Source organism: Pongo abelii, chromosome 12, assembly GCF_028885655.2.
Source record: "Pongo abelii isolate AG06213 chromosome 12, NHGRI_mPonAbe1-v2.0_pri, whole genome shotgun sequence".
NCBI classification, from domain to species: Eukaryota; Metazoa; Chordata; class Mammalia; order Primates; family Hominidae; genus Pongo; species Pongo abelii.
The window spans coordinates 93,561,740-93,577,933 of NC_071997.2; the positions used below are offsets into that span (position 1 = coordinate 93,561,740).

At 38.0% G+C, this 16,194-nt stretch overlaps 1 protein-coding gene and 1 non-coding gene across 6 annotated transcripts in view; one reads left to right on the forward strand and one right to left on the reverse strand.

Annotated features, from left to right (window-relative positions):
* The window catches only part of SOS1 (SOS Ras/Rac guanine nucleotide exchange factor 1), a 143,212-nt gene that overhangs the window by 39,939 nt on the left and 87,079 nt on the right, over nt 1–16,194 (forward strand). The window contains exon 1 of one of the 5 annotated variants that reach the window (XM_054547616.2): nt 8,944–8,962. The exons of 3 other annotated variants lie outside the window; for them this stretch is intronic. The gene's annotated coding sequence lies outside the window, so the exon portion shown is untranslated. Of the gene's footprint in view, nt 1–8,943; nt 8,963–11,066; nt 11,479–16,194 lie in introns of those variants that run through there. One more of the 5 variants, XM_054547615.2, reaches the window with a different exon arrangement.
* On the reverse strand, nt 1,582–1,685 carry LOC112132256 (U6 spliceosomal RNA). The gene has a single exon (XR_002914050.1). It is a non-coding gene; the product is annotated as a U6 spliceosomal RNA (small nuclear RNA).

Consider the following 16,194-nt stretch of genomic DNA (forward strand, 5'->3'; position numbering starts at 1 on the left):
TCACTTAATAGCTCTAATTTGTTCTTTTTAATGGCTACATATATAGTTGTATTAGTTTGCTAGGGGTGCCATAACAAGTACCACAGACTGAGTGGCTTAAACAACAGAAATTAATTTTCTCACAGTTTTGGAGGCTAGAAGCCCAAGATGAAGATGTTGGTGGGTTGTTTTTTTCTGAGGCCTCTCTCCTTGGCTTATAGATGGCTGTCTTCTCCCTGTTTCTTCACGTGGTCTTTCTTCTGTGTTCAAATTTTCTTCTCTTATTAAGGATACCAGTCTTGGATTGGATTCAGGCCTACCCTAATGACCTCATTTTAACTTAATTACCTCTTTAAAGACTTTATCTCAAAATACATTCACATTCTGAGGTGCTGGGGCTTATTACTTCATATGAATTTTGGAGGGACACTATTCAGCCCATAACAATCATATTCCACAATGTATCCAGCCATTCCCTTACTGGTGGTCATTTATATTATTTTTGTTTTTTGCCACCAAGCAATAAAATCTTTGTATGTATATCCTTTTATTTTTACAGGATAAATTCCCAAAAGTGGATTTTCTGGGCAAAGGATATATTTTAATTTTGATAGCGGTTGCCAGATTACTTTTCAAAAAGTCTTATCAGTTAGCATTTCTACTTGTAAGGTATGAGAATAACTTTTTCTAAGAACAGTCTATATTCAGGATCCCTCTTCCCATCTTTCTCCTCCCATCTACTCCTCAACTGCTTATAATTTGGGTTTTGCTCCAGCTACTCTATTCATATTCTTCTCTCAAAGGCCACTAATTCTGTGCTATTGCTACATTAATTGTTCTTTTAAAAATATTCTGTTTGCGTTTTGCAACATTTGAAGCTCCTGGAGACTGGTTTTTGTATATTACTTCTCCTGACTTCCTTAAGAATATACCCTAACCACCGTTACCTGGTTCTTTTGCCTCATCTTCATCTGCTTGCTGCTTGGATGTAGGTGTTTCCCAAGATTCCATTCTGCTTTAAATTGCTCCTGTCCACCTTGGACTGGGAGATTTTTATCTACTTGTACTATTTCTATTACCTGTGTGAAAGTTAATCATCCGAATTGGGTCATTTTTGTCATACCCAACTAAATCAGTAGAGGGGCCAAGGGGAAAAAGCATTCAGGGTCTGTAACATTGCTCTAGAAATGTAATTCTCTGCAAGTCCAGCAGCTAAAACTGCCTATTTATATAAACAAAAACCAGTTTTATCTACATCTGCTGAGATAACTTGCTACAACTCTGGGACTAATTTTGCTCACCAACTGGAGTTTGCCAGCTCTCCAAAGCCTTACTAATACCAATAAACTTTCTATCAAGACCACATATAACATTTCCTCTTCTTTATAAAACGCCCAACCATATCTTTGTTGTTTGGACGTACTGAAGACCACCCAGTCTACGTGTATGCCCCAAATTACAATTCTTTCTTCCCAAATAAAACGTTAAATTTAGAGATTTGCATCTACATTTTTATTTTGACTTTGACACCTGTAGGTGATTGGATGAATCCCAGATCCATGTTTTCGGCCTTAAGCTCTCTTTTTTTAAAAAATTAAAATAAAAATAATGGAACGCTTCACAAATATACGTGTCATCCTTGCGCAGGAGCCATCCTAATCTCTGTATCGTTTCGTTTTCAGTATATGTGCTGCCGAAGCGAGCACTAAGCTCTTTTTTGAGCCTCAGACCTAGCTAGATTTCAACCTGTACTCTAATAAATTTAAAGTAAAATTTACCGTAAGATACCTCTGGGGTTTTTCTCTGTTTCTCTTTATTCTTTCATTAACATAGATCCAGTTTTTTTGTTTTTTTGCCAGAAACGTAGAGGAAAAGGGAAAGATGCAGCACCACAAAGCTAACAATAGAGCAAGTGATGTAAGTTCTATGAGGACTGGAACTTTGTCTTATTCTGCTTTTCCCAGATGCCTACTATACTGCTTAGCATATGTGAACCCATCTCAAAAACAAAATCCACTAAAAAACTCTTATGAATTAAATATTAATAATTAACTATTTACTGTTTCCAATTAGTCTTAAAGATTGAACAGGCAAGTTTTGTAGCGGGGATGTGGAGATGGCTACTGGGTACAAAAAGTAATTAGAATGAATAAGACCTAGTATTTGATAGCACAACAGGGTGACTAGTCAGTAATAATTTAATTGTACATTTTTAAATAACTGAAAGTATAATTGGATTGTTTGTAACACAAAGGGTAAATGCTTGAGGGAATGGATACCCCATTTACCAAGATGTAACTATTATGCATTACATATCTGTATCAAGTATCTCATGTACCCCATAAATATATGCACCTATGTACCCACAAAATTTTTTTTAAAAATTGGTTTTATCAAAAAAGGTTGAATAAGCAAGTTTTTATAAAAATATTTACCAATATTTATTAATTTAATAACTATGAACATTCTTTTTTTTTTTTGAGACAGAGTCTTGCTCTGTCGGCCAGGCTGGAGTGCACTGGTGCTAATTGCAACCTCTGCCTCCTGGGTTCAAGTGATTCTCCTGCCTCAGCCTTCCAAGTAGCTGGGATTACAGGTGCCCGCCACCAAGCCTGGCTAATTTTTGTATTTTTAGTAGAGACGGGGTTTCGCCATGTTGGCCAGGCTGGTCTTGAACTCTTAACCTTAGGTAATCTGCCTGCCTTGGCCTCCCAAAGTGCTGGGATTACAGGCGTAAGCTACCATGCTTCGCAAATTTTCTTTATCTTTTTTTTTCTTTCCTTCTTGTTTTTTTTTTTTTTTTTTTTTTTTACCGAGGATAGAGTCTCACTCTGTTGCCCAAGGTAGAATGCAGTGGCGCGATCTCGGCTCACTGCAACCTCCGCCTCCAGGGTTCAAGTGATTCTCCTGCCTCAGCCTCCCGAGAAGCTGGGATTACAGCTGCGCATTGCCATGGCCGGCTAATTTTTGTATTTTTATTAGAGATGGGGTTTCACCATGTTGGCCAGGCTGGTCTCAAACTCCTGACCTCCAGTGATCTGCCCGCCCACACTTCCTAAAGTGCTGGGATTACAGGACTGAACCACCACACCCAGCCACTATGAACATTCTTTACTAATAAATAAACACCATCTTGCATTACAGCTACGAAAATTATTTTTTGTTCTTGTTTTTGAGACAGGGTCTCCAGCCACGCAGGCTGGAGTGCAGTGGCAAAATCATGGATCACTGCAGCTTTGAACTCCTGGGGTCAGCTTCCTGAGTAGCTGGGACCACCCAAACCCAGCTAATTTTTTAATTATTTTTTTTGGAGAGCCAAGGTCTCACTTTGTTGCCCAGGCAGGTCTTGAACTCCTAGGCTGAAGCAATACACTTGCCTCAGCCTTCCAAAGTGCTGGTATTATAGGCGTGCGCCACTGTTCCTGGCCCTACAAAAATTATTTTGTAGGTTGTATTTTAGCTAGCCTATCACAATTCTTCCAAGTTTTTAAATGGTTTCTGTTGCTTATAAAATATTATTTATTGATAGCCAACAAATTCTAATTTGGTTATTACTAGGCTATCAGTGCAAAAAAAAATTGCAGTTAAAAACTTGTAAAATCTCATATGCCTAAATACCAGGACCGGGTTTATAGTTGTATCAATTTATTTGTTTTTCTCAATACTCAGCATCCAAATTAAAAATAGGAGTATTTTTGTTTACTTGAAAAAATGATATACTATTTATATTTTGTAACATTCATTGAAGAAAATACTTAAGATTTTAAAAACTAGAAAAATATTATTTTAATTTCTTAAAGCTTTGAAATATACATTGAAAAGAGTGCATATAACCTCAGTTTAAATGTTCAGTTTAAATCAGTGGTCCCCAACCCCCAGGCTACAGACTGATACTGGTCCATGGCCTGTTAGGAACCAGGCCGCACAGCAGGAGGTGAGCAGTGGGTGAGTGAGCAAAGCTTCATCTGTATTTACAGCCACTCACCATCATTCGCATTACCGCCAGAACTCCTCCTCTTTTCAGATCATTGGAGGCATTAGATTCTCAGGAGCGCAAACCCTGTTGTGAACTGTGCGTGTGAGGCATCTAGGTTGTGTACTCCTTATGAGAATCTAATGCCTGATGATCTGTCACTGTCTCCCATTCCCTCATATGGGACTGTCTAGTTGCAGAAAAACAAGCTCAGGGCTCCCATTGATTCTACATTATGGTGAGCTATATAATTATTTTATTATATATTACAGTGTAATAATAGAAATAAAGTAAATAATAAATGTAATGCACTTGAATCATCCCGAAACCATCCTCCCCACCTGAGTCTGTGGAAAAGTTGTCTTGCCTAGAACTGGTCCTGGTGCCAAAAAGGTTGGGGACTACTGACTTTAGGCATGCTTCCCCACCCACCTCCCCCTAGTCCGTGGAAAAATTGTCTTCCACAAAACCAGTCCCTCGTGCCAAGAAGGTTGGAGACCGCTGGTTTAAATAATAATGAAATGAACATGTATGTACCTAACATACAGGTTAAAAAATGAAGTATTTCTGGCCAGGCACAGTGGCTCACGCCTGTAATCCCAGCACTTTGGGAGGCCAAGGTGGGCAGATCACGAGGTCAGGAGTTTGAGACCAGCCTGACCAACATGGTGAAACTCTGTCTCTACTAAAAATACAAAAATTAGCCGGGCATGGTGGCACACGCCTGTAATCCCAGCTACTGAGGAGGCTGAGGCAGGAGAATTGCTTGAACCCAGGAGGTGGAGGTTGCAGTGAGCCGAGATCGCACTACTGCACTCCAACCTGGGCAAGAGAGTGAGACTCTGTCTCACAAAAAAAAAAAAAGAAAAAGAAATATTTCTAATACTTTTAAAGGCTTCTGTGGTTTCCTAACTGATTGCATCTTCTTTCCCCTCCCCTGGAGGTAATAGCTGAGTTTTAGATTAATCAACTACTTAAATTTCTTTATAGTTTTGTCACATACGTATAAATTAATAAACAATGAACATAGTTTGGTTTTGCTTTTTTGTGAACTTGATATAAATGGATCATATTGTTTCTGTTGTTCTGTAACTTATATTTTTGCCCCATTTTATGTTTTTGAGATTTCATTTATGTTATTGTGTAACTTTTAGGTCATTCATTTGCGCTGGTAAGTAATATTTGTTTTCTAAATCTACTGCAATGTATTGGTCCATTCTAATGTTGATGGACATTCTGGTTGTTTACAAGTTTTGCTTTTTAAGCATTACTGTTAACATTTTTGTGCTTGTTCATCTGTTGTACACATATAAGAGTTCTATAATGTAGCAGTCCTTAACGGTTTTTTTTTTTTTTTTTTTTTTGAGACAGTCTCCCTCTTGTCACCCAGGCTGGAGTGCAGTGGCACAATCTTGGCTCACTGCAACCTCCACCTCCCAGGTTCAAGCAATTCTCCTGCCTCAGCCTCCCAAGTAGCTGGGACTACAGGCGCATGCCACCACGCCTGGCTAATTTTTGTATTTTTAGTGGAGACAGGGTTTCACCATGTTGGCCAGGATGGTCTCGATCTCTTGACTTCATGATCTGCCCACCTCAGCCTCCCAAAGTGCTGGGATTACAGGCATGAACCACCGCGCCCGGCCAGTCCCCAACCTTTTTGGCACCAGGGACTGGTTTTGTGGAAGACAATTTTTCCATGGTGGGGGAATGTTTTGGGGATAAAACTCTTTCACCTCAGATCACCAGGCATTAGATTCTCATAAGGTGCAAAACCTAGATCCCTCACATGCACGGTTCACAGTAGGGTTCATGGTCCCATGACAATGAGAATCTAATGCTCCTGCTGATCTGACAGACAGAGCTCAGGTGGTAATGCTATCTGGTAGGCTGCTCACCTGCTCTGTGGCCTGGTTCCTAATGGGGTTTGAGGGGATTTATTGGTTGGCAGCCAGGTGTTGGGGACCCCTCCTATAATGTACTTAGAAGTAGAATTGCTGGATCATAATGTGTGTGTGTATTTAACTTTACTAAGTAATGTTAAACTTTAATCCAAATTGTTATTTTATATTCTCACCAGTAATGGGTGAAAATTCACATTTCTTTATATCTTTACCAATACTTGATATTCTTAGATTTTAAAATTTTTGTCAAAATAGGTGTAAAATAATGTCTTATAGTTTTTGTTTGTATTTACTTGAATACAAATAAATACAAGGCTGAGTCTTGAGACTGAGATTGAGGCTGAGCACCTTTCTAATATTTATGGGGCAGTTGTGTTTCCCCTTCCAGGAAATGTCTGTACATGACTTTTGCCCATTTTAGAAAACTGAGGGTTTGTTTTTATTAATACTTTGTTATTATTTATCCTGGATATTTCCTTTGTAGGTTGTATGTGTCCCAGTGTGTGACTTATCTTTCTGCTTTTTGTGATATGTGGATTAAGCAGTAGTTCTTAATGAAATTGAATTAGAATTTTTCTTCATTTTATACTTCTTGTGTCTTTCTAAATAAATTCTTTCCTAACTCAGGTTATAAAGATATCCTGCTATGCTTTTACTAAAAGTTTCTGAATCTTTTGCTTATCACCGTTATGTACTTGATCCATCTTCAGTTGGTTTTTATATATGGTGTGTGATAGGGAATAATTTGCCAATGTCCTAGCACTATATATTGGATGATCCATCCTTTCCTCATGAATCTACACTACTGACTCTTTGTTTTATATTATTTTCATACAAGATCTGTATACGAGCTCTCCATTATGGTGGTCTTTCTGTTTCTGCACTAATATCTTAGTATCTTAATCACTGTAGCTTAATCATGTCTTTATCTGGCAGGAAAAATAGTTTTTTGCCTGATTTTTCTTTAGGAGTGCCTTAGTTGTTCTTGGCTCTTCTAAATTTAGGATCAACATCTCAATTTTTCAGAAGATTGTTTCAATTTTAATAGGAATTGTAATGTTTAGAGTATGGGAGAATTGACATCTTGAGATATTATGGTACTTCCTTAATACTATTTAAGGTCTTCTAAATGTCATTCATTAAAGTTTAAAAATTTTTCGTCATAAAGGATTTTCTTTTTTTTTTTTGAGAAGGAGTTTCACTCTGGCGCAATCTCGGCTCACTGCAGCCTCTGCCTCCTGGGATCAAGCGATTCTCCTGCCTCAGCCTCCCAAGTAGCTAAGATTACAGATGCGCACCACCACACCCAGCTAATTTTTGTATTTTTAGTAGAGACAAGGTTTTACCATATTTGTCAGCCTGGTGTCGAACTCCTGACATCAAGTGATCCACCTGCCTTGGCCTCCCAAAGTGCTGGGATTACAGGCGTGAGTCACCGTGCCCAGCCCGTAAAGGTTTTATACACATTTTATAAGATTATTTTCCTAGTTACTCTATTACTTTATTTTTGCAACTATCATTAAAAAATTATATTTTCTGTTTGTTGCTTGTGTAGGAGTGCAATATCTTTTATAGATTATTTCAACAATTTTACTAAACTCACTTATTAACTCTTGTAATTTTTCTATAGATTCTTTTAGGTTTTCAATTAGAATAATTGTATTACCTGCAAATAATAATAGTTTTATTCCTTCCTTTCCAGTCCTTTTTTTGTTATTGGCTAGGACCTCCAGACAATGTTGAGTAGACATTGTGATAGTAGGTATCCTTGTCTTGTCCCTGGTTTTAAAGCTAGTTCTTTTAGTATTGCACTATTGATTATGATTTTTGTTGTATACTTTTTGTTTATATCCTTTATCAAGTTTAGGAAATGTTATTCTATTTCTAGGCCCTGAGTTTTTGCTTGTATATTTGTTAGGAACCATGAATTGTTACCTTTTCTGCATCTATTGTCATTTTTCTCCTTTAATCTGTTAATGCAAGAATCACAAAAGATTTACTTTTGTTGAACCAGTCTCAGTTTCTAAAATAAGCCCAAGTCGGTCATGGTGTAGTATCTTTTCTAAACATTTCTAAATTTGGTTTGCTACCCTTTTTTGTTTGTTTGTTTGTTTTAAGGTAAGGTCTCACTCTGTCACCCAGGCTGGAGTGCAGTGGTGTGATCTTGGCTTACTGCAACCTCCGCCTTCTGGGCTGAAGCAATTCTCCCACCTCAGCCTCCCCAGTAGCTGGGACCACAGGTGTGTGCTACCATGCCTGGCTAATTTTTGTATTTTTGGTAGTGATGGGTTTTTGCCTTGTTACCCAGACTGGTCTCGAACTCTTGAGCTCAAGCCTCAGACTCCTAAAGTGGTGGGATTACAGGAATGAGCCATCACACCCCACCAAGTTTGCTACTTCTGTTTATGATTTTTTTTTCATCTATGTCCATGAACAGTTATTCTTTCCTAGATAGTGTTGGTTTGGTTTAATGTCAGTTGTACACAGCACACATTGTATAAGGATGGAATTGTCTATTTCTGGAAAGATAAAATTACCTTCTTTGTGGGAAGATTTTAAACCTTTGATACAGTTTCTTTAATGATTAGAAAACCATTAGAAATGTTTTATTTCTTTTTGAGTCAGTTTTGATAATTTACAATTTTTAGGAATTTGTTCACTTTACCTAAATGTTAAAAGCTTGAAGTTTTTCATAATTTTCTCTTTTTAAACTGCTATATTTGTAGTTATGCCCCTCCTTCTTGTGTATAATACAGTAGTATTTGTGCCTTCTGTTTTTTTCTTGATCTTTTAGCAATTTTTCTATTAGTACTTTTCAAAGTGTCAACTTTGTTTTTTATTTTTTTAATTTAAAAAATTTATTATAATATCTTGAGATGGAGTCTGTCTGTTTTGTCCAGGCTGGTCTCGGACTCCTAGACTCAGGTAATCCTCCCGCTTCAGCCTCCCAAGTAGATGGGATTATAGGTGTCAACCACCACACCTGACTCTCAAGTTTGTTTTTTATTTATTTATTAACTGTTGCTTTTCTTTATTTCTTTCCTTCTTTTAGAGGAGAAAAAAAGGCTGAAAAAAATTTAGGAGCCACTTGATAAAAAAAGAATTTCAGGTTTGTTTCCCTAGATGTAATACAAGAACCTTAAACTCATATGTCAAACTTGAATTTCTTATCTTTCCTGGAAAATATTGTCTTCTAGTATTTCCTGTCCTAAATTGGTGGTTCGCTCTTGTTGCTGGCCCCACCACCCAAAAAAAATAGTTATCCAAGCCTACCTCCTTCTACCTTAACAGGCCCTTCTTTCCCACCTCCCACTGTTTGTGCCTCGGTCCAGGTTTTCAATCTCTCTTCTTATAGAGCCTGTGGCATCATTCCAACTAGTTTTGCTTCCTTCAACCTCATGTCTGTTAACCCATCCTTCATACTGACATTTTTGACTTCAGCAAACCGTCCAATTATGTCTGTGTCTCATTTAAAACCTTACAATTATTTTCTGCTACCCTGATCACTTCCCAACTCCTTAGCATGATATACAACCTGCGCCTTCCAGTCTCCCTACATGTACTCTTTGGTCCATGATCCAACTTAATTTCCCCAACACATCATTTTGTTCTTGGTCTCTATGCCTTTTTTTTTTTTTTTTTTTTTTTTCTGTTGAGACAGACTTTTGCTCTTGTTGCCTAGGCTGGAGTGCAATGGTACGATCTTGGCTCACCACAACCTCCGCCTCCCGGGTTCAAGCGAATCTCCTGCCTTAGCCTCCCAAGTAGCTGGGATTACGTGCCACCATGCCCAGCTAATTTTGTATTTTTAGTACAGACGAGGTTTCTCCATGTTGGTCAGGCTGGTCTTGAACTCCTGACCTCAGACGATCCGCCTGCCTTGACCTCCCAAAGAGCTGGGATTACAGGCATGAGCCACCACGCCTGGCCAGAGAAAATATTTTTAGTTTATTTTATTTATGGGAAAGATGTAAGTGCTCTGATTTGTTTGATTTTTGTCTTTTTTTTGTCTTTTGCTCTGCCTCCCGGGTTCAAGCAATTCTCCTGCCTCAGTTGGGACTACAGGTGTGTGCCACCACGGCCGGCTGATTTTTGTATTTTTGGTAGAGATGGGGTTTTGCCATGTTGGCCAGGCTAGTCTATTTTTTTTTTTTTTTCCTTTTTTCTGAGATGCAGTCTCACTCTGTCACCCAGACAGGAGTGCAGTGGCACGATCTCGGCTCACTGCAGCCTCTGCCTCCCGGGTTCAAGTGATTCTCCTGCCTCAGCCTCCCCAGTAGTTGGAATTATAGGTGGGCACCACCGCACCTGGCTAATTTTTGTATTTTTAGTACACACGGGGTTTCACCATGTTGCTCAGGCTTGTCTCGAACTCCTGATCTCAGGTGATCCACCCACCTTGGCCTCCCAAAGTGCGGGGATTACAGGCGTAGGCCACCGCGCCCAGCCCAGGCTGGTCTTAAATTTTATTTCTTGATGAAAGATTTTTGCCTTGGTTTTTAACCTCAGAGTGAGGAGAAATAAGCACCTAAAGCATCAAACATTGACTAAAGAATTGTAACACTAAGAAAGGGATTTGATGATTCCAATCTTTATTATTTGGCTTTGAGAATACCAGTTTTATCTCAAATTCTGTCTTTATATTTATAAATAAAAGTAGCAGATCTGAGCTCAAGACATGACAGAACATAATTTAGAAGCTTTTCCAATACTCCAGAAAGCCATTAGCTAGCAAGGGATATGAAAGATTCATCAGAATTCAACATAGTATTTTCTGGCAGTTTACCCAAGGAGTTCCTGAATACACTTGGAGAACTCATGTATCAAACAACTAGGAATTGATATACACCTAAATCCCTTTGCCTTTTCAGACTCCACAAAACCTGGCAATAATAGCCAACAAAGTTGCTTCAGAATCTGCTGGAACTTACTAGAGACAAAATGAACTGTCAAGATAGACTCAAGTAGTCCTTAAGGAAGGTTTATATAATTCAAGAGTTTTTAATCTTTAATTGAATATAGTGATTACTCCTTAAAAGAACAATTACTATAAAATTCTTATTCAGGCTATTGTTAATTATTTAGTAAAGTATTTGCATTAATTGTACTTAAATTAATTTAAGAAAATATAGTTAAAGAAGTATATGACATTTTCTGTGTCAGTAAACATAAGTATAAAATGTAATGTTTTTTGAAAACTATTATGTTGGTGCAAAAGTAATTGATGTTTTGCCATTAAATGGCAAAACCGGGAAAACCCACATAGTTTAAACCCAATTTGAAATGTTTATTTATAATTGCTCATAAACACACATGCAACTCTGAATCAGCTGTACATGGCTTCTGAAGACTGTCGTAAGATTTGACAGGGTAACCTATTCTGTATGGAGTTGAATAACTTGGATCATTTGATCTATTAAATATCTCTGAGTACCATTTATGATGGAATGGAGCACTTTGGCTGTAACACTATCTCATGGAATAGAAATGTGTTTATTCTGCCTACATGTGAAATATAATACTACTTCTGTTTGCTCTTTAAAGAAATACCCTAACAGCATCTTCTTGAAAGAATAAAGAACAGCCTATGTATTTTCAGGAGTTGGTACTCTGCTTGCCTTTTAAGTATGGACCATTGCCTTTGTTTTTCAGTTAGAGTTTTTAAGTTTTATTTTTGTTTTTAAGGGGGTAAAACAATTTATTGATCTCTTAAATACATGGATGAGTTTTGTGATTCCCATTTGACAGATTTTAAGATGTGAGAAAGGTTAATGTCCAGAAGCTTAGAAGTGCAGTTAGCATCATGCATTATTTTCTGTTTAAGCCGACTAATTCTTTGTTTGATTTATTTAATAGTTCTTATTTGGATATTAGTAACCACCAATAAATAAAACTGAATATGAATTTCCAAAATTTTGCTTATACGAAGTGCCAAACTTAACATTTGAATTATATTTGCTAGAATTATAAGCAGTATCACGTTGTCGTCTTTAACCATTGCATTTTCACTGTTGTGGCTATATACAACTCTACATAATTAACATCTGTTTTAGTTCTAACTGCTTTTGTATTGTGAATGGTTTCTGCTTTAAAGGCTTATGCTCCTGAAATCAACCAAACAACCAGACTCTCTAGTCTTACCATCACACCTTTTCAATTTTAATTCCAAGAAAGAAATATTTTATTCCCCTCACCTCTATAACACAGAAGCCTTGAGTATCCCCTGAATGTCAGGGGTTTCGAGTGAAAAGCAAGAAGAAAATTATAAGTACATAAAGCCCTGCCCAGTTGGAACATCACTATCCAAAAGAGGAAACAGACAAGGGAACATGTAATTATAAGTCAACATGATAAACCCAATAACAGAAATGTGGTATGTAATACAGGGATTAACCCAGTAAGAGTATAAGGACCATAAGAGCAGGGATTATATTTGATTCATATCTGTATATCCAGTACCTAACAGAAGGTCTAGTATTTAATAGATTCAACAAATCAGTTAAATGAATGAGATTAATTCTGCCTTAGAGATAAGAAACAAGGAAGTCTTCCTAAATGGGGTGTAATCTGGGTTTTGAAATTCAAATAGCTTACAAGAAGAAAAGGACAAAGAAAAAAAGTTGAAAAAAAAAAAAAAAGCCAAATAGGCAGATAAAAAAAGTTAAGAGAATGAATGACAGGCATGGGGAACAGTGTGAGTGAAACTACATGCCATGTTTTAGCAAACTGCAGATAGTTCAGATTGCGTCAGCATGCAGTGTAAATTGAAGAGCAGCTGGAAATGGAGCTATATTAGTGAAGAATTATATACATGGGTTTCTTTGAAAAACAGTGAACTTTACAAAAAAACTTAATCATACTTTCTTGAATACTTTCTAAAACATGTTTTGGGATGCCTAGACCCCTTCTTCAAAGGCCTGTGATATTTTTAAAAGGTAATTAGAATTATTGATGAAGTATTTTCATTTTAACATTTGTTATCTTCTCTAACATTTGAGATTTATGTCAGATTTTTAATATAATTTTATATAACTTATAAACATTGGGATCCTTTGTGTAACCAATGATGATTTTCCCTTTTCAAATTATAAAGATTTATAGGACTGTAGTTGCATTTATGACATGAGATAGATGTTTATTAAATAGTATGACAACATACTTCAAGCCAAGTTTTATATGGAAGCCCACTATATAAGTAGATATGGTCCATGGGCATCCACTCCCTACACTAGGGTACTCCAGGTTCAACAGTCAAGGGTTTAGTGGAAAGAGCCAGGAGGCCCAGGTTCAATATTTACAGTATTACTAGTTAGCGACAGGATTGTGGGTGTATCATTTTTCTTTCTCATCATCTAAATAGAGGGACTGGCTGGGTGCAGTGGCTCACGCCTGTAATCCCAGCACTTTGGGAGGTGGAGGTGGGCGGATCACTTGAGATCAGTGGTTCGAGACCAGCCTGGCCAACATGGTAAAACCCGGTCTCTACTAAAAATACTAAAAAAAATTAGCCCATCGTGGTGGCAGGCACCTGTAATCCCAGCTACTTGGGAGGCTGAGGCAGGAGAATTGCTTGAACCCAGGAGGTGGAGGTTGCAGTGAGCCAAGGTTGCACCACTGCACTCTAGCCTGGGCGACAGAGCGAGACTCCGTCTCAAATAAATAAATACAATAAATAGAGGACTTAGTTAAATGACTTCTAAAGTCCCTTTTAACTCTAAGTCTGTGGTTTTATAAATCTGTAGCTATAGTTTGTGTGATGCTGGGGCTTTCAACTGGAACGCAACCCCCAATTATAGCTACATTTTCTAGGACTACATCTAAGTGAAATCAGGAGCAGTCTATATTGTGTTTTTCTAAAATACTTAAGTTCTTCTTTTTTTCATGTTAAGTTTGACATTTTGGTAGAATAGGTGGAACTATTTCACAGGTAATTTGAAGTTTGGGTCTAAAACTGAGGAGAGAAATCAGGACTAGGGATAGATTTGGGGTTATCCATACAGGTGACTGTTAAATGTGGAAGTAAATGAGGTTACTTAGGGGCAGAAGAGAAGGGAGTGAACATACAAGAGTAGAAGGGGTGGAGGAATGGAGGAAGATATGGAACTCTACAAGGACATGGAAAAGGAATAAGGAAATTAGGGAATAAATTGAATAGAGTATGTCCTAATACTAAGGAAAGAGTTTCAGAAATGAAAGGAATTGACTGAGAACCAGATAGAAATAGCCTACCATGTGGTGGTAACATTCACTGCAAAATGAAGATGTTGTTCGTTAATATAAACGTTATCTGAAAAGACAGTTTAAGCCATTGGGGGCATGCAAATCACTGTACAAAAAGAAAACTTTTGCAAGTTCCAGTTTTGTTTTGTTTTGTTTTTTTAAAGGTCATTCTAAGTATTGAAGAGGAATAAGTTTCTATGGTTTGATACCTGCACACATTAGTCAGAGTGTGGTGGTATGGTGAATGGAGATCACAGAACTCAGAATTATGAATTCTGGGTTCTAGTACACACTATTATTTTAACTGTACAACCATCCAGTCACCTAACAGGGATACTTGTAAACAGATAAATTACAATCAGATTGGTAATTGTTGTACTCAATATGATCAAAAGTTCTTGGGCAAATTATTTAAGCCTTCTGGGTTTCTTCACCTGTAAAATTAAATTGTTAAAAAAAATTTGTTTTAGGCCGGGCACAGTGTCTCATGCCTGTAATCTCAGCACTTTGGAAGGCCAAGGCGGGTAGATCCCCTGAGGTCGGGAGTTTGAGACCAGCCTGGCCAATGTGGTGAAACACCGTCTCCACTAAAAGTACAGAAATTGGCCGGGCGTGGTGGCAGGTGCCTGTTATCCCAGCTACTAGGGAGGCGGAGGCAGGAGAATTGCTTGAACCCAGGAGGCGGAGGTTGCAGTGAGCCGAGATCACGCCACTGCACTCCAGCCTGGGTGACAGGGTGAGACCCTGTCTCAAAAAAATAAAAAATAAATAAATTTTGTTTTAAAGCTCATACTCTATGTAGTACCTCTTCATGCAGTTCTGGATTGTTACAATGCTATTTGCCTTTAAAATGTATATGAATGCATACATATGTATGTATACATATATGTACCTTTAAAAAATTATTATGTAGGATACTATCTTTTATTGTTGTTTTGAGACAGGGTCTCCCTCTGTTGGCCAGGCTGGAGTACAGTGGTTTAATCATAGCTCACTGCAGCCCTGGCATCCTGGGTTTAAGCGATCCTTCCACCTCACCTCAGCCTCTGGAGTAGGTGGGGACTACTACAGGCATGTGCCACTCTACCAGGCTTTTTTTTTTTTTTTTTTTTTGGTAGAGACAGGTTTTCCCTGTGTTGCTCAGGCTGGTCCTGAACTCCTGGCCTTAAGTGTTCCTCCTTCCTCAGCCTCTCAAAGTGTTAGGATTACAGGCATTAGCCACCGCACTCAGTCTAGTACACTGTTTATAAAATTTTCCCTGTACACTGAGGCTGTCACACCCTCTCAGTTAATGAAGTGTAGTAGGACAGGCCATACTGTGTGCTCTGAGCCAGTGAGTACTGTGCACTTTCATCAGTAAGTGCCCTATCGCCTGTTGGAGAGTTGAGCATGTTTTGGAACATGTATTGTTTCTCTCCTGGAACTGTCTTTTCTTGCCATTTATTTAGGGAGGAACAAAGGGATGCAAGTAAAGACTATCATGCTGTTTATTAACATGCGAGCTTTACAGAGGCCACTGGCCTGAGATTCAACTAAAGAAATGGTCAAGGCTTCTTTCCAGTGTGGACTCTTAAGTGAAACTTTTCATGAAAAAAAAAAATTAAAGAAATGGTTGAGGAGAAAGAAGGTAAAGATTTTTAGGCCACCAATATTCCTAAAGTATAGACAGTCACAAATTTTGTGTCCTTTGATACAGGGTGACTTTGTGTTCACAAATGTTATTTAAATTTATCAAGCTTGTAATATGCGTGCCCTGCACAGTGCTTGCTGCCATAGATACACTGGTGAACTTGATGAGATATGCCCCTCCTGGATTTTATCATTTATTAGGAATGGTAAAGTTAAACAACAGTCAGAGGCCCATAGGAGGTCAGTTTTGCCCAAGCAGAATGTTGAATAAATGTTCTAACTGGTTCCTGGCAAAAACCATATAAACTATATCTTTTATCATCACCTCAGCCTCTCCCTTCCTTTCCCTATTTCTGCATCATATTGTAACCATAGTATGAGAAAAAACATACTGAAATTATTTAGTTAGGTAAACTGGATCTCCAGGAGCATATAAGAATGTGGCTGGGAAAAAGGGTTGAGAACTCCTGACCTCTAGGTCAGTATCATCAA